The sequence below is a fragment of the Salmo trutta genome, chromosome 32 (genome assembly GCF_901001165.1).
Source record: "Salmo trutta chromosome 32, fSalTru1.1, whole genome shotgun sequence".
In the NCBI taxonomy this organism is placed as follows: domain Eukaryota; kingdom Metazoa; phylum Chordata; class Actinopteri; order Salmoniformes; family Salmonidae; genus Salmo; species Salmo trutta.
Genome location: NC_042988.1, coordinates 4,043,815 through 4,064,848, shown reverse-complemented (window position 1 = coordinate 4,064,848; position 21,034 = coordinate 4,043,815). Strand labels below are relative to the sequence as shown.

At 43.4% G+C, this 21,034-nt stretch overlaps 1 protein-coding gene across 1 annotated transcript in view; it reads right to left on the bottom strand.

Moving 5' to 3' along the window:
* Positions 1 to 20,727, bottom strand: part of doc2a (double C2-like domains, alpha) — a gene marked incomplete in the record, with an annotated part of 60,102 nt that extends 39,375 nt beyond the window's left edge. Inside the window, 1 exon segment of the mRNA XM_029727135.1 lies at positions 20,171 to 20,727.
* Positions 20,728 to 21,034: the final 307 nt, after the last annotated feature.

Genomic DNA, 21,034 nt, shown 5'->3' with positions numbered 1-21,034 from the left:
CAACCGCCGTTAAAATCCCAAGAAGACAAAGTGCATGTCCCGTTTCACGACTGCATTATTATCAAGTTTTGCATGAGCAAGTTCTCCGCTCAGCAAGTTGTTATATTTTGTCGCGTCTCGCACCTGCTCCCGTCAGAATCTTACATTGAACAAAAATATAAACGCAACATGTAAAGTGTTAGTCCTATATTTAATAAACTGAAATAAAAAATCCCAGAGATTTTAAATTCCCACAAAAAGTGTATTTCTCTTGAATTTTGTGCATACATTTGTTTACACCCTGTTAGTGATCATTTCTCCTTTGCCAAGAAAGTCCATCCACCTGACAGGTGTGGCATATCAAGAAGCTGATTAAACAGCATGATCATTACACAGGCGCACTTTGTGCTGGGGAAAAGTATAGGCCTCTCTAAAATGTGCAGTTTTGTCACACAGCAATGCCACAGATGTTTTGAGGCAAGCATGCAATTGGCATGCTGACTGCAGAAATGTCCACCAGAGCTGTTGCCCGAGAATTAAATGTTAATTTCTCTACCATAAGCCGCCTCCAACATCGTTTTAATGAATTTGGCAGTACGTCCAACTGGCCTCACAACTACAGACCACGTGTAACCACACCAGCCCAGGACCTCCATATCCGGCTTCTTCACATGCGGGATCGTCTGAGACCAGCCACCCGGATAGCTGATGAAACTGTGGGTTTGCACAACCAGAGAATTTCTACACAAACTGTCAAAAACCGTCTCAGGGAAGCTCATCTGCGTGCTTGTTGTCCTCACCAGGGTCTTGACCTGACTGCAGTCTGGCGTCGTAACCGACTTCAGTGGGCAAATGCTCACCTTCAATGGCCACTGGCACGGTGGAGAAGTGTGCTCTAAATAGATGAATCCCGATTTCAAGTGTTCTGGACAGATGGCAGTGTGGGCGAGCGGTTTGGTTATGTCAATGTTGTGAACAGAGTGCCCCATGGTTGCGTTGGGGTTATCGTATGGGAAGGCATAAGCTACGGACAACAAACACAATTGCATTTTATCGCTAGCAATTTGAACGTACAGAGATACCGCATTTCGCTACACTCGCATTAACATCTGCTAACCATGTGTATGTGACCAATAAAATGTGAGATCCTGAGGCCCATTGCTATGCCATGCATCCGCCATCACCTCATGTCTCAGCATGATAATGCACGGCATGTCACAAGGATCTGTACACGATTGCTGGAAGCTGAAAATGTTCTTTCATAGCCTGCATACTCATCATCATGATTAGGATGCTCTGGATCGACATGTACGACAGTGTGTTCCAGTTCCCGCCAATATCCAGCAACTTTGTAAGGCCATTGAATAGGAGTGGGACAACATTCCACAGTCCACAATCAACAGCCTGAGCAACTCCATGCGAAGGAGATGTGTCGCGCTGCATGAGGCAAATGGTGGTCACACCAGATACTGACTGGTTTTCTGATTCACGCCCCTACCTTTTTTGTAAAGTATCTGTGACCAACAGATGCATATCTGTATTCTCAGTTATGTGAAATCCATAGATTAAGGCTTGGACCTCTTGTCGTAGTGGTTAAGGTGTTGGCTTGACAGTCGCTGTACCCGGTTTGGAGTCCCGGTCAGGGCTACCCCATGAATTTGCTACAACATTTTTGTTAAGTGTATATCCCTTGTTTCTCTCGTATCACAGACGAGCAGGCTACCTTCTTTCACAATATTTCCTCTCCTCCATGCCGGCCAGCTCTGGGTTGAGAATATGCTTCACCACGACACGTCCAATGCCCATTCCCAGCATGCTCTCCTGAGTGCATTTCCGACTATCCACGGCCCTAATTCACCGCATGTACCAGCACACCTCCCTGCCACATGCCCCGCTCCTCAGTGGACCCGTGAGGCTGTGCCACCAACCAACACATCTGAGTCCCAGTTATTCATCCATCGCTGGGCCTGTACAGTAATTCATTTTGATGCAGTTCCTGTTCCAAATCATCTGTGTGCTTACTTCATAGTTCCTTTAACATTAGACAGGCTGGCTACTCACCATACAGCCACTATGCTACCATATACAGTTTAGGGCAGGCATATCATCCGTTGTAAGCATTACTGCTGATGATATCTGGAAATATGCATGTACACCCTGGCCCAGCTACCGTTGCTAGCCCCAATCCTGACTTGTGCTCTGATATCTTTTTCACTGATTTCTGCTCTTGTAAAAGCCTGGGTTTTCTGCGCGTTAACACTAGAAACGTATTACCTAAAACTGATACATTCAAAATGTAGGTTCACAGCTCCAATCCAGATGTGTTGGTCATTACTGAGATGTGGTTAAGAAAGTGTTTTGAACACTGATGTTAACCTTTCTGGTTATAACCTTTTCGGCAAGACAGATCTTCCAAAGGTGGTGGAGTGGCAATCTTTACCAAGGAACACCTTCAGTGCTCAGTTGTCTCCACCAAGTCTGTCCACAAAAAATTTGATTTGCTGGTTTTAAGCATTAAACTTTCAAATAGCTCTTGGTTGACTATTGCTGGGTGTTGTCGTCCATCATCAGCACTGGCCTCTACCCTACCTGGCCTAAGCTCTCTCGTGACCCCTTACACTAAGTCTGAATTTGTCCTGCTAGGTGACATAAACTGGGACATGCTAAACCACCTGACCATGTCCTAAAGCAATGGGACTCCCAAATATTTCTCAGATTATTACCAATCCCACAAGGTATGACTCCAAGCACCCAGAAAAGGCTACTCTCCTTGATGTTATCATCACAAATAATCCTGATAGGTATCAGTCTGGTGTTTTCTGTAATGACCTTAGTGATCACTGTTTCACAGCCTGTGTTCCTAATGGCTGCTCAGTGAAATTTCCTGTCCTGATTTGTCATAGATGTTTGCACATTTTTTTTTTTAGGAGCAAGCCTTCCTTCATAACCTGGCCTCTGTAAATTGATATAGAATCAGACTGATCCCCTCTGTTGAAGATGCTTGGACAGTTATAGGCCAACTTTTATTTTGCCCTGTTTATCAAAAGTGTTGGAGAAACTTGATAATAATCAACTGACTGGCTTTCTTGATGTCTACAATATTCTCTCTGGTACGCAATCTGGTTTCCGCTCAGGTTATGGATGTGTCACTGCAACCTTAAAGGTCCTAAATGATGTCATCATTGTCCTTGATTCTAAGCAATGTTGTGCTACAATTTTTATTGACTTATTGGCCAAAGCTTTTTATATGATAGACCATTCCATTCTTGTGGGCCAGCTGAGGAGTATTGATGGCTGAGGGGTCTTTGGCCTTGTTTGCTAACTACCTCTCTCAAAGAGTGCAGTGTATAAAGTCAGAACATCTGTTGTCTAAGCCACTGCCAGTCACCAAGGGAGTACCCCAAGGCTTGATCCTAGGCTCCTTGCTTTGCTCAATTTATATTAACAACATAGCTCAGGCAGTAGGCAGCTCTCTCATCCATTTATATGCCCCTCCCTGATTTAGTGTTAAACGCTCTACAACAACGCTTTCTTAGTGTCCAACAAGCTTTCTCTGCCTTTAACCTTGTTATGAACACCTCCAAAACAAACATCATGTGGTTTGGTAAGAAGAATGACCCTCTGCCCACTGGTGTGATTACTACCTCTGAGGGTTTAGAGCTTGAGGCTGTCACCTCATACAAGTACTTGGGAGTATGGCTAGATGGCACACTGTCCTTCTCTCAGCACATATTAAAGCTGCAAGCTAAGGTTAAATCTAGACTTGGTTTCCTCTAAGTAATTGCTCCTCTTTCACCCCAGCTGCCAATCGAACCCTGATTCAGATGACCATCCTACCCATGCTAGATTATGGAGATGGTAGGTAAGGGTGCTCTCGAGCGACTAGATGTTCTTTACCATTCGGCCATCAGATTTGCCACCAATGCTCCTTATAGGAGACATCACTGCACTCTATACTCCTCTGTAATTAGGTCATTTCTGTACACCCGTTGCAAGACCCACTGGTTGATGCTTATTTATAAAACCCTCTTAGGCCTCACTCCCCCCTATCTGAGATACCTACTGCAGCCCTCATCCTCCACATACAACACCCATTCTGCCAGTCACATTCTGTTAAAGGACCCCAAAGCAAACACATCCCTAGGTCGCTCCTCTTTTTAGTTCGCTGCTGCTAGCGACTGGAACGACCTGCAAAAAACACTCAAACTGGATAGTTTTATCTCCATCTCTTCATTCAAAGATTCAATCATGGACACTCTTACTGACAGTTGTGGCTGCTTCGCGTGATGTATTGTTGCCTCTACCTTCTCACCTTTGTGCTGTTGTCTGTGCCCAATAATGTTTGTACCATGTTTTGTGCTGCAACCATGTTGTGCTGCTGCCATGTTGTGCTGCTTGCTACCTTGTTGTGTTGTCATGTGTTGCTGCCATGCTATGTTGTCTTAGGTCTCTCTTAATTTAGTGTTGTGGTGTCTCTCTTATCGTGGTGTGCTTTGTCCTATTTATTTTAATTTTTAATCCCATCCCCGCAGGAGGCCTTTTGGTAGGCCGTCATTGTAAATAAGAATTTGTCCTTAACTGACTTGCCTAGTTAAATAAAGATTAAATAAAAATGATCCTTACAATTCCACTTTCATTCCTTCATGTTAAAAGTAATTTGATAAAAGCGCTGCTTGGCACATTTTATTATGCCATTCATTCAAGTATTGTCTCGGGTCCCGTTTGCCACAGCCCATGTGACAGCAGGCCACACATAGTATCAGAATGCACATTAATCAACATCAATATTACAATAATGCAACATTCATGTAAATGTGCCGAGGTTAGCCAAAAGCTAATTTGCACCCGTAGTCCCAGGGCAGCTAAGGACAATTACACAGCCGCTTTACAAATACTCACTAAAACAATACAACATACAAATACATTACATTCAATAATATATCATTTTAACAACAATAACGTCAACTGTCGTTTTACACATGAGGAACCACAGATAACTTGTGTACAGGTTTGGATGGATTTGAGCCATGTTTTCAATTTAAAAGTACAATAAATCAGTGCAGTTTTTCAAGTCAATGGGCATTGCATTTCAGTATATTGTTGCCCTAACAGAGAAGAGCAATTTTACCGTGTCAAAGGGACAACGCAATCCCTTCTAGTTACTACCCTTGTTATCCTGTATCAGAATTTCATTGCATACTGTAACTTAACCATATATTAGCCACATCCTACAGTATCTATCATACTGCAGACTGGCTTCCTCCTCTAGAAATGCCATCTTAATGTCATTGCATAGCGTTCGTCCAGCCATGATTGTTCTTTCTCTCTTGTTTTTGCTCTCTCCCTCATGCCCCTTTTCTTCAACTAAACTACTTCTCACTCTCTCCGGTCGGTGGACTATGGTTTCACGTCTTGCCGGGACCACAACCACATATACCACGCACCGGGGGGCCACCATAACATCATTCCCTTGCTGCATCCACTGCTTCATATTCATTCCACCACCACCAACTCGGCCTCCAAGCCTCAGATCAGGCCTCAAGGACCTGGCTTCTCTCCCAGCATCCACAGATTACAATTTGGCATCCGACACAGCCTAAATCCCTGCAGCTAGAGCCCCCTTGATGGCCCAGCAGGCCAGGCTGTCTCTCTCCCTCTTCTAATACCTGAATACCTCTCTCCCCTGCGCTCTCTCATTACCCCTGTCTCCTCCACGTTGGCAGTGCACTCCCTGAATCCAACGGCTGCTCTGGCCCCCCCTGCTCCATTGCCTCGTACTAGTACTATTCTCTCTGCCCCAATGGAATCGTGACCGCTGCTTCGGCAGTGGCTTACCCACTCTCTCTGCCAGCGACGGCATCTCTCAGCATACTACTTCCTCTACCTCTCATGTTCTGTCTCCGCCGGCTGGAGCAACTGTATTTTTCCGGTTGCCCGCTCTGAGTTTGAGTTTCTGTTTAAGTTCTGTAATGCAGAATTGACATGACTAACAATTGCAAGACACCTATTGAAAATACATAACACATATGTGACATACAGTTGAAGTCAGAAGTTTACATACACTTAGGTTGGAGTCATTAAAACTAGTTTTTCAACCACTCCACAAATGTCTTGTGAACAAACGAAAGTTTTGGCAAGTCGGTTAGGACATCTACTTTGTGCATGACACAAGTAATTTTTCCAACAATTGTTTACAGACAGATTATTTCACTTATAATTCACTGTATCACAATTGCAGTGGGTCAGAAGTTTACATACACTAAGTTGACTGTGCCTTTAAACAGCTTGGAAAATTCCAGAAAATGATGTCATGGCTTTAGAAGCTTCTGATAGGCTAATTGACATCATTTGAGTCAATTGGAGTTGTACCTGTGGATGCATTTCAAGGCCTACCTTCAAACTCAGTGCCTCTTTGGTTGACATCATGGGAAAATCTAAAGAAATCAGCCAAGATCTCAGAAAATAATTGTAGACCTCAATAAGTCTGGTTCATCCTTGGGAGCAATTTCCAAACGCCTGAAGGTACCACGTTCATCTGTACAAATAGTAGTACACAAGTATAAACACCATGGGACCACGCAGCCGTCATACCGCTCAGGAAGGAGACATGTTCTCTCCCCTAGAGATGAATGTACTTTGGTGCGAAAAGTGCAAATCAATCCCAGAACAACAGCAAAGGACCTTGTGAAGATGCTGGAGGAAACAGGTACAAAAGTATCTATGTCCACAGTAAAACAAGTCCTATATTGACATAACCTGAAAGTCTCCTCAGCAAGTAAGAAGCCACTGCTCCAAAACTGCCCAAAAAAAAGCCAGACTACGGTTTGCAACTGCACATGGGGACAAATATTGGACTTTTTGGAGAAATGTCCTCGGGTCTGATGAAACAAAAATAGAACTGTTTGGCCATAATGACCATTGTTATGTTTGGAGGAAAAAGGGGGAGGCTTGCAAGTACACCATCCCAACCGTGAAGCATGGGGATGGCAGCATCATGTTGTGGGGGTGCATTGCTGCAGGAGGGACTGGTGCACTTCACAAAATAGATGGCATCATGAGGACTGAAAATTATGTGGATATATTAAGGCAACATCTCAAGACATCAGTCAGGAAGTTAAAGCTTGGTTGCAAATGGGTCTTCCAAATGGACAATGACCCCAAGCATACTTCCAAAGTTGTGGCAAAAATGCTTAAGGACAACAAAGTCAAGGTATTGGAGTGGCCATCACAAAGCCCTGACCTCAATCCTGTAGAAAATTTGTGGGCAGAAGTGAAAAAGCATGTGTGAGCTAGGAGGCCTACAAACCTGACTCAGTTACACCAGCTCGGTCAGGAGGAATGGGCCAAAATTCACCCAACTTATTGTGGGAAGCTTGTGGAAGGCTACCCGAAACGTTTGACCGAAGTTAAACATATTAAAGGCAATAAAGTGGTGATCCTAACTGACCTAAGAAAATGGAATTTTTACTAGGATTAAATGTCAGGAATTGTGAAAAACTGAGTTTAAATGTATTTGGCTAAGGTGTATGTAAACTTCCGATTTCAGCTGTAAATAGAATATAGAACACTTGAAACATTACAGGACTTTTTTCAGGATAAAAATTGAAATGTTCAAATGTGATTGTAAAAGATAGAATTTTGGGGGAAGCCATTTAAGAGCTAGAATTATTATACAGTCTGATAGCAGTGGGTAGAGTGGTGTTTGCAGGCTGTTCGTATGGGCAGTTATACAGGACAGTTCATGGCTGTTTCTCAGGGGTCTCTGGCCTCCTGGCTACCTTGCCTGTACTATCTTCACAGCCTCTGGCTCCTCTCCCCCCTCAAGTCTCGCTGGCCCTGTGGCAGCTGCTCTGGCAGCAGCTCAATCTCTTTCTCTGCCAGTGTCGACCTCTCTTTCCCTCAGGTTCTACTGGCCCGTGACCGCTCGCGGCTCACCCTCTCTTTGCTAGTGTCGACCTCTCTCCCCACCTCAAGTCCGGCTGGCTCCATGACCGCTACTACAACAGCAGCTCACCCTCTTTCTCTGCCAGTGTTGCCCTCACTCTTTCCCTCACGTCCCGCTGGCCCTGTGACTACCTGCTAGGGCAGCGGGTCTTTCTCTGCCAATGGCAACCTCTCTCACCTGCTTCCTCTACCTCTCATGTACTGTCTCCACTGGCGGTGCAACTGGTTTTTCCACTCTGTCCTCCCGGCTACCTTGCCTGCACTATCTTCACAGAATCTGTCTCCCCTCCCCCAGGTCTCACATGACCTGTGACTGCTACTCCGGCAGCGGCTCACCCCCTCTTTCTGCCAGTGATGACCTCTCTCCCCACCTCGGGCTCCGTTGACGCGTGACCACTGCTCCCACGGTGACACACCCTCCCTCTTCACCAATGATGACATCCATCTTCGCCTCTGGTCCCACTGGTTCTGTGACCTCCACCTCTGCAGTGCCACACCTTCTTCTCTGCCAGCGACAACCGCTCAGGCAGCTATATGTGCCTGCTGCTCCTGCTGCTCCAGCTGTGGTTTTGCCCCTGTTCCTCACAGGTGTGAACATCTCTCAGTTCAGTGATCCCCACCTTCTGGCTCACCATTCCCTTTCGACGGCCTTCCTGGCTCTTCCTCCACCAGCTGAAACTCTCTCCTAGAGTCTTCAATTGCCGGCCACAGCCCACCTTCGCAGATGTCCACCACCCACTCTCGTCGCCAGCCTATCACCATTGACATCCTGTCTGCCTGCATCCAGAGGCTGAGATCAGGTTACATCTCCATCGCAGTCTTGCCATGCTGGGATTGAGGTTTCTTTTGGTGTTCTTTCGCTTCCTGCGATGTTCCGAGTTAACATCCTCATCTTTTACCTACATCGCTTCTCATCTCAGCATGTCCGACATCACCATCCTCGACAAAGATACTTTCACCCTCAAACAAAGTAAATTGATCAGTTTGTTCCAGATACCACCAAGCCCTTATGAACCACTAACCAACATCCTACAGCTCAGACAGCTCAGACAATCTGAACATGCCTCTCCATCCGATCCACAATTAATCACCGAATCTGGTTCCATCGCCTCTACAATGGTTCCATTCCCATCTGAGACAAATACTATCCCTGTACAGCTATCCTGCTGACCAATTCTCTGGACAATCCTTCTTAAACCCATCATTCCTACAGCCGCTCTGACATCAATAACATCAGGACAGCCCACAACATGCTCATCTCTCAGAACCTGCATTAACTCAAGCACAGTCTCCCAGTCCCTGCCTCATTTCAGATACAATCTACCTCATGCACCGAATCCTACCCAACCAGCCAAAAGAGGATTGGCTCAATGTGGACTTCAGGAAACAGCAGAGGGAGCACCCTCCCTGTCCACATCGACTGGACAGCAGTGGAGAAGGTGGAAAGCTTTAAGTTCCTCGGCGTACACATCACTGGCAAACTGAAATAGTCCACCCAAACAGACAGTGTGGTGAAGAAGGCGCAACTGCACCTCTCTCAACCGCAGGGCTCTCCAGAGGGTTTTGAGGTCTGCACAACGCATCACCGGGGGCAAACTACCTGCCCTCCAGGACACCTACAGCACCCGATGTCACAGGAAGGCCAAAAAGATCAAGGACAACAACCACCCGAGCCACTGCCTGTTCACCCCGCTACCATCCAGAAGGCGAGGTCAGTACAGGTGCATCAAAGCTGGGACCAAGAGACAGAAGCTATTTTTCAATCTCAATGCCATCAGACTGTTAATCAACCATCACTAACACAGAGAGGTTGCTGCCTATAACCAGACTTGAAATCATTGGCCACTTCAATAAATTGATCACTAGTCACTTTAATATTGCCACTTTAATAATGTTTACATATCTTGCATTACTCATCCCATATGTATATACCATATTTTATACCATCTATTGCATCTTGCCTATGCCGCTCGGTCATTTCTCATCCACATATTTATATGTACATATTCTTATTCCATCCCTTTACTTGGATTTGTGTGTATTAGGTAGTTGTTGTGGAATTGTTAGATTACTTGTTAGATATTACTGCACTGTCAGAACTAGAAGCACAAGCATTTCACTACACCAGCAATAACATTTGCTAACCATGTGTATGTGACCAATAAAAGGTGATTTGATTTGATCAGGAAAGGGGACCAGACTTGAACGCAACACTTTAACTAGTTGCCTTGAACACAACTCAACAAGCATCAGCTGTAGCTCATTGCTAATCAGCCTCCACACCTGTCCTCACTCTCCTTATACCCCACTGCCACCCTACTTAATCCTGACCAAACTAACATCCCTCCTCTTGTTCTGCAGTGCATGTCGCATTGCACGACACTGTGCGTTACTAGCCTTATCAAGTATTGCGTCCCTCCCCCCATTCTTCACCTATCTGTTACCTCTTGGGTTCTTCTAAGGATCTCCTGGTGGGATTGCCATCACAAAAGCAGCCTAACTACTAAGCCCTGACAATGTTGACCTGAGACTCCAAGCCAAACTCTACAGAGTTGTCCCTCCCCTGGATCCTTTATCTGCAGTCCTTGTTTTCATCAAGTCCATTCTCATTCCCCTCCTGAATCCTCATTCTCAAATCCATTCCATTTCCTCAATAAATATTCTAAACCCATTTCAATGTCTGGTCCTTCAACTAATTGAGACTTGATTGATAGCTGCAATATACTCTGGGTATATTAGAGAGAATTCAGGGAGAGCGTTTTCCCAGTGCAACTGTTCTCTTCGTTCTGGACAGATGGTACGTTTTATTCTCTCTCTCTGTTATTTTGGTTCTATCAAGGCAAGTCTACTGGTGAATGTGGAGGATCCAGTGGTGTTCTATGAACTCTAAACAAATAAATTCTAAAATATATTTTCAACAACAGTTACTGAAATGCTTCCCTTATGGAAAAAACAGACATTTCACGCGATCACGTGATCTTACGTGAAGTTAATGTGATAATATGTAAATGCAACATCTGATAACATAACTGCACATGTGAGAATTTCAGCACGTGAAAACATATCATGAGATAAATGTGACAAAATGGGGATTTGTTATTTAACTAGGCAAGTCGGTTAAGAACAAATTCTTATTTACAATGACGGCCTAGGAACAGTAAATAGAGATGCAAAAGTTTTTCACGTGAAAGTTCAAATGTCACATTTTTTTGTAAAGGAAGTAATGAAATCGTATGGGGGACTAAAGTAAATGGTACACTGTTAAGCTAAAATAGTGTGGAAATTTTAATCAATAACAATATTTTTACATTTGAAAAAACTCACCTGGTGATTTTTACTATTACCCAAACTGGGATTTGAACTCACAACCTCTGGATTTGGAATATGCTGATCTTTCTGTTGCGCCACAAATTCTAGTGTTTTTAGAAATCACCTACTCAGAGATGGTGGTGTAGTAAGAAGATCAGACTGCCGTGAACCAAGCGTTTGTGAGTTGAAATCCCAGGTGAAGACATGTTGAATGATAATTGCTGTATAAATAAACATACACAATGTAATCATGTATGTTAAAGTGTGCCAACTATGTACGTTTAAAACACTATTTCATGACGTTCCGGCGACATCCTAACCAATCATGTTTGTTTTCTAGGCATCACCTGTGAAAATTTGAATCCACATGTGAAAGGTTGTGATCACATGAAAATCCTCATGTGAAACCATGTGGTTTTGGAACACTTCACAAATTATATTTCACATAAAGTTTCACATGGATTTTTAGATGTGATTTCACAAATGCCCTGAAATACAAAATTTGTGGTTAGGATGTCGCCGGAACGTCATAAAAGAGTTGCATTGTTTTCAACTTACATGTTGTGCAAAACGTGGAAAGTTCACATGTGAAATCATGTGGGTTTTGCATAAGGGTTGGCTGCCTAAAATGAAGGACATTTTTAAAGTTTTCTTCCTCCTGTCAGAATGCAGTTTTTTCTCTCCCTTCTATCAAGTCTGAAAGAATCATTGTTTTTGAGCTGCAAAGATCTATCTCAGGAACACTCGATCACTGCAAATTTACAAAGGACCATTGTTTTCAGGCGTCCTTCCTAACTCATTTGCCGGAGAGGAAGGAAACCACTCAGGGATCTCACCATGAGGCCAATGGTGACCTTAAAACACTTTTGGTCAATTTTTGCCTAAAATTACATACCCAAATCTAACTGCCTGTAGCTCAGGACCTGAAGCAAGGATGTATATTCTTGGTACCATTTGAAAGGAAACACTTTGAAGTTTGTGGAAATGTGAAATGAATATAGGAGAATATAACACATTAGATCTGGTAAAAAATAATCCAAAGAAAAAAACATGAGTTTTATATTTTTTTTGTTTGTTGTAACATCATCTTTGAAATGCAAGAGAAAAGCCATAATGTATTATTCCAGCCAAGGCTCAATTTAGATTTTGGCTACTAGATGGCAGCACAGTATGTGCAAAGTGTTAGACTGATCCAATGAACCATTGCATATCTGTTCAAAATATTGTATCAAGACTGCCCAAATGTGCCTAATTGGTTTATTAATACATTTTCAAGTTCATAATTGTGCACTCTCCTCAAACAATAACATGGCATTCTTTCACTGTAATAGATACTTTAAATTGGACAGTGCAGTTAGAACAACAATAATTTAAGCTTTCTGCACATATCAGATATGTCTGTCCTGGGAATTTGTTTTATTACTTACAACCTCATGCTAATCACATTAGCCTACGTTAGCTCAACCATCCCGCAGGGGGGACATCAATCCCGTAGAGATTAATGGCTGGGTTAGGAGAAAACTGAGGATGGATCAACAGCACTCCAGAATACTAACCTAAATTACTAACCTAAATTACAGAGTGTAAGGGAAGCCAGTACATAATAATAAATATTCCAAAACATGCATACGTTTTGCAACAAGGCACTAAAGTAATACTGCAAAAATATGGCAAAGCAAGTAACTTTTTGTCCTGAATACGAAGTATTATGTTTGGGGAAAATCCAATACAACACATTACTGAGTACCACTCTCCATATTTTCAAGCTGCGTAATGTTATGGTTATGTTTGAAATAGTTAAGGACTGGGGAGTTTTTCAGGATAAAAAACAAATGGAATGGAGGTAAGCACAGGCAAAATCCTAGAGGAAAACCTGGTTCAGTTTGCTTCCCACCAGTCAATGAGTTGTGAATTCACCTTCCAGCAGGACAATAACCTAAAACACAAGGCCTAATCTACACTGGAGATGCTTACCAAGAAGAAAGTGAATATTGTCGAAATGTTACCATTTTAAGTTAAATCTACATGACAATCTATGGTAAGACCTGAAAATGGTTGTCTAGTAATGATCAACAACCAATTTGACAGCGCTTGAATAATTTTTTAAAGAATAATGGGCCAATGTTGCACAATCCAGATGTGGAAAGCTCTTAACGACTTACCTAGAAAGACACACAGCTGTAATCGCTGCCAAAGATGCTTCTATAAAGTATTGACTCAGGGGTGTGAATATGTATGTAAATTAGATATTTCTGTATTTAATTTTCAATACATTTGCAAAAAAATTGCTTTGTCATTATGGGGCATTACGTGTAGATGGGTAAGAAAATAAAATAAATGTAATACATTTTCAATTCAGGCTGTAACACAACAAAATGTGGAATAAGTCAAGGGATATGAATACTTTCTGAAGGCACATCTTTGCGAGGCATTCGAAAACCACCCTGGTCTTTGTGGCCTCATTTGCATATCCTCCTGTTTTGCTGCGTTGAGCTTAGCTAATGGGGAGCATCGGTTGCTGCCGGTAATCCTACCGTGACTGAACGCCTTTCTGTGGGCCCACAGTATATGGTTGCGCCCCGAATGGCACCCTATTCTCTTTATAGTGCACTACTTTTGACCAGGTTCCATAGGGCTCTGGTCAAACGTAATGCACTATATAGGGACTAGGGTGCCATTTGGGACGCAGTCACTATGTCATGTGATAGAATGTTTCCCTTGATAAAACTGCACACCCACATAGAGGTTAATGTTGGTTCCCCTATAGTTCCTCATTGGGAAAGATTCCCTTAACTGATCCTTGGTAGAAGACTGTTGTTGTTGAGGAAAACCCTCAGGTAAAAAACAATGGTCCTTTGTACACTGAATGCACACAACATTAAGAACACCTTCCTAATATTGAGTTGTGTCAAGTTGGCTTGATGTCCTTTGGGTGGTGGACCATTCTTGATACACACAGGAAACTGTTGAGTGTGAAAACAAACCGGTGCGCCTGGCACCTACTACCATACCCCCTTCAACGGCACTTAAATATTTTGTCTTGCCCATTCACCCTCTGAATGGCACACACACACAATCCATGTCTCAAATTGTCTCAAGGCATAAAAATCCTTCTTTAACCTGTTTCCTTTCCTTCATCTACACTGAAATGATTTTAACAAGTGACATCAATACGGGATCATAGCTTTCACCTGGTCAGTCTATGTTAAGGAAAGAGCAGGTCTTCTTGATGTTTTCTACACTGTGTATATATTGTCCCCTTTCTCTAATCACCATCACTACTATTATTAATTTCTGATAGATTGTTATTGTCGATGTCATTATCTCGTTTCGTTTTAGCAACAGTGCCTTTATCATCCATGCTAATAAAGCTTATCTAAATCTCAGAGAGAGAAAGAGAGAGAAACAGAGAGAGCGAGAAACAAATAGTCAGAGACAGGGAAACACCTAGGGAAATGAGCGAGTACGTGGTGGAATCGCATGAATGAATAAGTAGCAAGATCTTAGCAATCCCCCCCCAAAAAGCACTATCAATTTATTTAGAAAGTTGATAATCCATATTCATTCATGAATGCACAGAGAGAGAGAGAGATGGAGGGAGAGAAAGAGATTGAAAAGGAGAAAGAGAGAAAGAGAAAAAAGGGGAAAAAGAGAGGTGGAGAGAAATGGAGAAAGAGACAGATGGAGAGAAGGAGAGAGGGAGGAGAATGCTGTGCTGAGGAATAAACGAAGTGCGAACCACTCCATTTAACCATAGTAAAAAAAGATTGGAAACATGGACAAGTACAAACAGACCTCCTATGACCTCCAATGACCTCCATAAGACAAGCACAGAGGCAAAAAGACAGTCACAATTCAAGATGTTTGTGGCAGGGACTTATCACGGATTGTGAAGACGAAACCAGCTACGTCGTGGACACAGATGCCTCACTGCCAGACAAGCTAAACATCTTTTTCACCAGCTTTGAGGAAAACAGAGCAGCCGATGTGGGCCCCCGCTTCTCACGAGGACTGCAGGCTCCCGATCTCTGTAGCCTATGTGAGAAGGACCTTCAAGCGTGTTATCCCTCGCAAGGCTGCTGGTCCAGATGGCATCCCAAGCCGCATCCTCAGAGCATGCGCAGACCAGCTGGCTGGAGTGTTTAAGGACATTGTCAACCACTCACTATCCCAGTCTGTCATCCCCACTTGCTTTAAGATGGCTACCATTGTTCCCAAGCAAGCCAAGGTAACTGAACTAAATTACTATTGCCCCGTAGCACAGTTCTGTCATCATGAAGTGCTTTGAAAGGCAAATCAAGGATCATATCACCTTCACCACACACGACCCAGTGTAACCGATGTGAAATGGCTAGTTAGTTAGCGGTGGTGCGCGCTAATAGCGTTTCAATCAGTGACGTCACTCGCTCTGAGACCTGAAGTGGTTGTTCCCCTTGCGTTGCAAGGGCCGCGGCTTTTGTGGCGCGATGGGTAACGATGCTTCGTGGGTGTCAGTTGTTGAAGGGTCCCTGGTTGGGGCGAAGAGAGGGACGGAACCTACATTGTTACATTGATGCTGTTGACCCGGATCATTGGTTGCTGCGGAAAAGGAGGAGGTCACGGGTGAGTGTAACCGATGTGAAATGGCTAGTTAGTTAGCGGTGGTGCGCGCTAATAGCATTTCAATCGGTGACGTCACTCGCTCTGACATTTGACATTTTAGTCATGCATACATATCTTTTCATTTCATACATTTGTTTTCTGTGCTGGCCCCCCGTGGGAATCAAACCCACAACCCTGGCGTTGCAAACTCCATGCTCTACCAACTGAGCTACAGGGAAGGCTCTGAGACCTGAAGTGGTTGTTCTTCTTGCGTTGCAAGGGCTGCGGCTTTTGTGGCGCGATGGGTAACGATGCTTTGTGGGTGTCAGTTGTTGACGTGTGCAAGGGTCCCTGGTTCGAGCCCAGCTTGGGGCGAAGAGAGGGACGGAACCTGCACTGTTACACCAGCAGATGTGTTATGTGATTTGTTAAGCTAATTTAGGCTTGCCTAAAACAAAGGGGGTGAATACTTATGCAACACCTATATTTTAGTTATATATTTTTTTAATTAATTTGTAAACATCTGTAGAATTTTCTTTTCACTTGGACATTATGGAGTATTATGTGTAGATCAATGACAAAACTGTTTTATTAACCAGTTAATGACGTGGGCTGAATCAAGGTCACACGGAGTGTTTCTTTGTAGTCTTAAACAAATCTACTTTGAAGTAAAAGTATATACCTCACAGACATGGTTATGGGCTTAAAAAAAAGAAGACACCTGTACCATGTCAGATGTACTGTAGAGTTGAAATGTATTTTGAGTTTGCATCCCAATATTACACTTTATAGACATCACAGAAGACTTAAATATAACAATACTGTTTGACAGAGAAACAACGGATTTTCTGCATTTTAACAAAATAATCTTTATTCATTATGAAATTATGAAACATATTAATAACATTCCACCCATGAGGCCGCTAAGGTCATTTGACTGCAGGAAAGGGGAACATCTATTTCAATCCCACCATAGTGCCCTCTAAGCTCGTCCCTAAGCTCGGGGCCTTGGGTCTGAACTCCTCCCTGTGCAACTGGATCCTAGATTTCCTGACGGGATGACCCCAGGTGGTGAGGAAAGGCAACAACACGTCCACCACGCTGATCCTCAACACGGGGGCCCCCCCAGGGGTGTGTGCTCAGTCCCCTCCTGTACTCCATGGTCACCCATGACTGCGTGGCCACGCACGACTTCAACTCAATCATCAAGTTTGCTGACGACACAACAGAGGTAGGCCTGATTACTAACAACAACGACGAGACAGGCTACAGTGAGGAGGTGAGAGCCGTGACGGACTGGTGCCAGGAAAATAACCTCTCCCTCAACATCAACAAAACAAAGGCGCTTATCATGTTGTTCCCTGTGGCTCAGTTGGTAGAGCATGGTGTGTGCAACGCCAGGGTTGTGGGTTTGATTCCCACGGGAGGCCAGTACAAAAAAAAAAAAATGCATGAAACGAAATGTATGCATTCACTACTGTAAGTTGCTCTGGATAAGAGTGTCTGCTAAATGACTAAAATGTAAAATGTAAATCATGGACTACAGAAGAGACAGCATGCCCTCATCTACAACAATGTGGCTGCAGTGGATAGGGTTAAAAGCTTCAAGTTCCTTGGTGTGCACATCACTGAGGACCTGAAATGGTCTTGCCACACTGACATTGTGGTGAAGAAGGTGCAACAGTGCCTCTACAACCTCAGACGGCTGAAGAAATTCAGCATGGCCCCATCGACCCCCACAAACTTCTACAGGGAGAGTATTCTGTCGGGTTGCATCACGCCTGGTATGGCAACTGCTCCACCCTCAACCTCATGGCTCTCCAGAGGGTAGTGCTGGCAGCCCAATGCGCAGTGTCAAAGGAAGATCATTAAGGACCTCAGCCACCCGAGTCAAGGACTGTTCACTTGGTTATTGACGGAGACAGTACAGGTGTATCAGCTAAGACTGAGAGACTAAAAAAACAGCTTATATTACCAGGCCATCAGACTGTTGAACAGCCATCTACCAGGTGATGCACACTCTCTCTCACAAACTACAGCCAATGCTGCTGTCCCATGCTACAGAGACATTGAACCACTGGCAACTTCTCGTTCCACACTGTGTATTTAAATACTGTATCCCCAAAGTGGCTAATAATAATATTTATACTGTACATTGTACTTCAGTCACATTGTTTATACACACCGCATATGTATTTACAGTTTACATGCACTTAGGTTGGAGTCATTCAAATTGGTTTTTCAACCACTCCACAAATTTCTTGTTAACAAACTATAGTTTTGGCAAGTCGGATAGGACATCCACTTTGTGCATGACACAAGCCATTTTTCCAACAATTGTTTACAGACAGATTATTTCACTTATAATTCACTGTATCACAATTCCAGTGGGTCAGAAGTTTACATACACTAAGTTGACTGTGCCTTCAAACAGAAAACGATGTCATGGCTTTAGAAGCTTCTGATAGGCTAATTGACATCATTTGAGTCAATTGGAGGTGTACCTGTGGATGTTTTTCAAGACCTACCTTCAAACTCAGTGCCTCTTTGCTTGACATCATGGGAAAATCTAAAGAAATCAGCCAATACCTCAGAAAAAAATTGTAGACCTCCGTAAGTCTGGTTCATCAATGGGAGCAATTTCCAAATGCCTAAAGGTACCACGTTCATCTGTACAAACAATAGTATGCAAGTATATACACCATGGGACCACGCAGCCGTCACACCGCTCAGGAAGGAGACGTGTTCTTAGAGATGAATGTACTTTGGTGCGAAAAGTGCAAATCAATCCCAGAACAACAGCAAAATACCTTGTGAGGAAACAGGTACAAAAGTATCTAGAACCACAGTAAAACGAGCCCTATATTGACATAACCTGAAAGGCTGCTCAGCAAGGAAGAAGCAACTGCTCCAAAACCACCATAAAAAAAGCCATACTACGGTTTGCATCTGCACATGGGGACAAAGATCGTACTTTTTCCTCTGGTTTGATGAAACAAAAATAGAACTGTTTGGTCATAATGACCATCGTTATGTTCGGAGGAAAAAGGGGGAGGCTTGCAAGCCAAAGAACACCATCCCAACCGCGAAGCATGGGGGTGGCAGCATCACGTGGTGGGGTGCTTGCTGCAGGAGGGACTGGTGCACTTCACAAAAATAGATGGCATCACGAGGTAGGAAAATTATGTGGATATATTGAAGCAACATCTCAAGACATCAGTCAGGAAGTTAAAGCTTGGTCGCAAATGGGTCTTCCAAATGGACAATGGCCCCAAGCATACTTCCAAAGTTGTGGCAAATGGCTTAAGAACAACATAGTTAAGGTATTGGAGTGGTCATCACAAAGCCCTGACCTCAATCCTATAGAAAATTTGTGGGCAGAACTGAAAAAGCATGTGCAAGCAAGGAGGCCTACAAACCTGACTCAGTTACACCAGCTCTCATTCAGGAGCAACGGGCCAAAATTCACCCAACTTATTGTGGAAAGCTTGCGGAAGACTACCCAAAACGTTTGTCCCAAGTTAAACAATTTAAAGGCAATGCTACAAAATACTAATTGAGTGTATGTACATTTTGACCCACTGGGAATGTGATGAAAGAAATAAAAGCTGAAATAAATAATTGTCTCCACTATTATTCTGATATTTCACATTCTTAAAATAAAGTGGTGATCCTAACTGACCTAAGACAGGGAATTTTTACTAGGATTATATGTCAGGAATTGTGAAAAACTGAGTTTAAATGTATTTGGCTAAGGTGTATGTAAACTTCCGACTTCAACTGTATGTACTGGATTCTTGACATAGCTCACTGTAATATATCTACTTCTGTGCATATCATTTTTAGCTGATCTTTGATTACTGATACAGTGCTACTTGGATTCTTAATTAGATTCTTCCCACTGGGAAGAACGTTTAAATTTGCCCTTACGTTTAAATTTGGACATGTTATTGCACTGTTACGAGCTAGCAACATAAGCATTTCGCTGCAGCTACTATAACACCTGCTAAACTGTGTATGCGACCAATAAACTTTGATTTGATTTTAAATGAAAACTTTAACCCTGCAGGGGTCAGATTTACTCTGAGTACATAAACGGGACTGGCTGATCAGCCGGACTCCTGAGACAGCAGGTGTTAACATCATGATACAGTACACCTATGGGATACTGAGAGAGAGAGAGAGAGAGAGAGAGAGCAAGCAGATGAGCCAGTTATCGCGAAAGAAGTGATGGATTACATACAAAGATAAAAAAGGAGACTATAAGAAATGAATCTAACCAAATACAATGCAGTAACACAACAGAAGAAGAAGGTATGAAGTTGATAACAGACAAAAAAAGGAAAGTAAGTCTTACCTCTGATTGCGAGAGTGTGAAAGCTTCCCTCATAAACAAGTCTATCTCAATGCACGGGGGTCTGAACTAACAGGTGGTGAGAGAGAAACCGAGAGAGAGAGATAGAAACCCAGGGAGAGAGAGAGAGGGAGGGAGAGAGGAGGGGGAGGGATAGCTGGTTAGAGTGAGCGAGAGGAGAGATTGGGAGGAGTGGGTATTTAACATTCAATAAAGAAATCTACAGTGTTACAGATAGAGTTACGGAAAGAGATAAGGAAGACGAGTGGTGAGGAAGGAGTGTGTATATGTGTGTGTGAGTGTTGGCAGGGAGGATTGGTTTGCGAAAATATTGCTTGCAGTGAGTTATCTGTATAATGATAATATTACGACTTTTTCCCCCTCCCTCTCTCCTCTCTCTGTCATTCGTTCTCTAGGCTTTCTCTGCATTTTGTCAATCTCTCCTCTCTGCCCTCCTCTCTCCTCCTCTCCATTCCTCTTCTCTTCTCTTCACTGTGCAGTTACATTTTTTGTGTGCAATATCCTCTTGGCCCGCCTGCATTAATCTTCAATGTCAACAGTAATGAACCTTTGTGTTTAATCACAGTGCATGTATTGGATGTACTCTCTCTCTCTCTCTCTCTCCCTCTCTCCCTTTCTTCCTTTCTCTCGTCTTCTCTTCTCGCTTCTCTTATCGTGTCTCTCTCTCTCTCTACACTCTCTCTTCATCATGGGATGATTGCAGTGGTAGAACAGAGCTTAATGCGACACGCTGCCAGCTACCGCATCTGTCTCTCTGTCTCTGTATAATTTGTGTCTAATGATGCCTAATGATACATGCGTGCACATTACTCTCACACACATGTTGATCTACAAAAGCATGTGCAA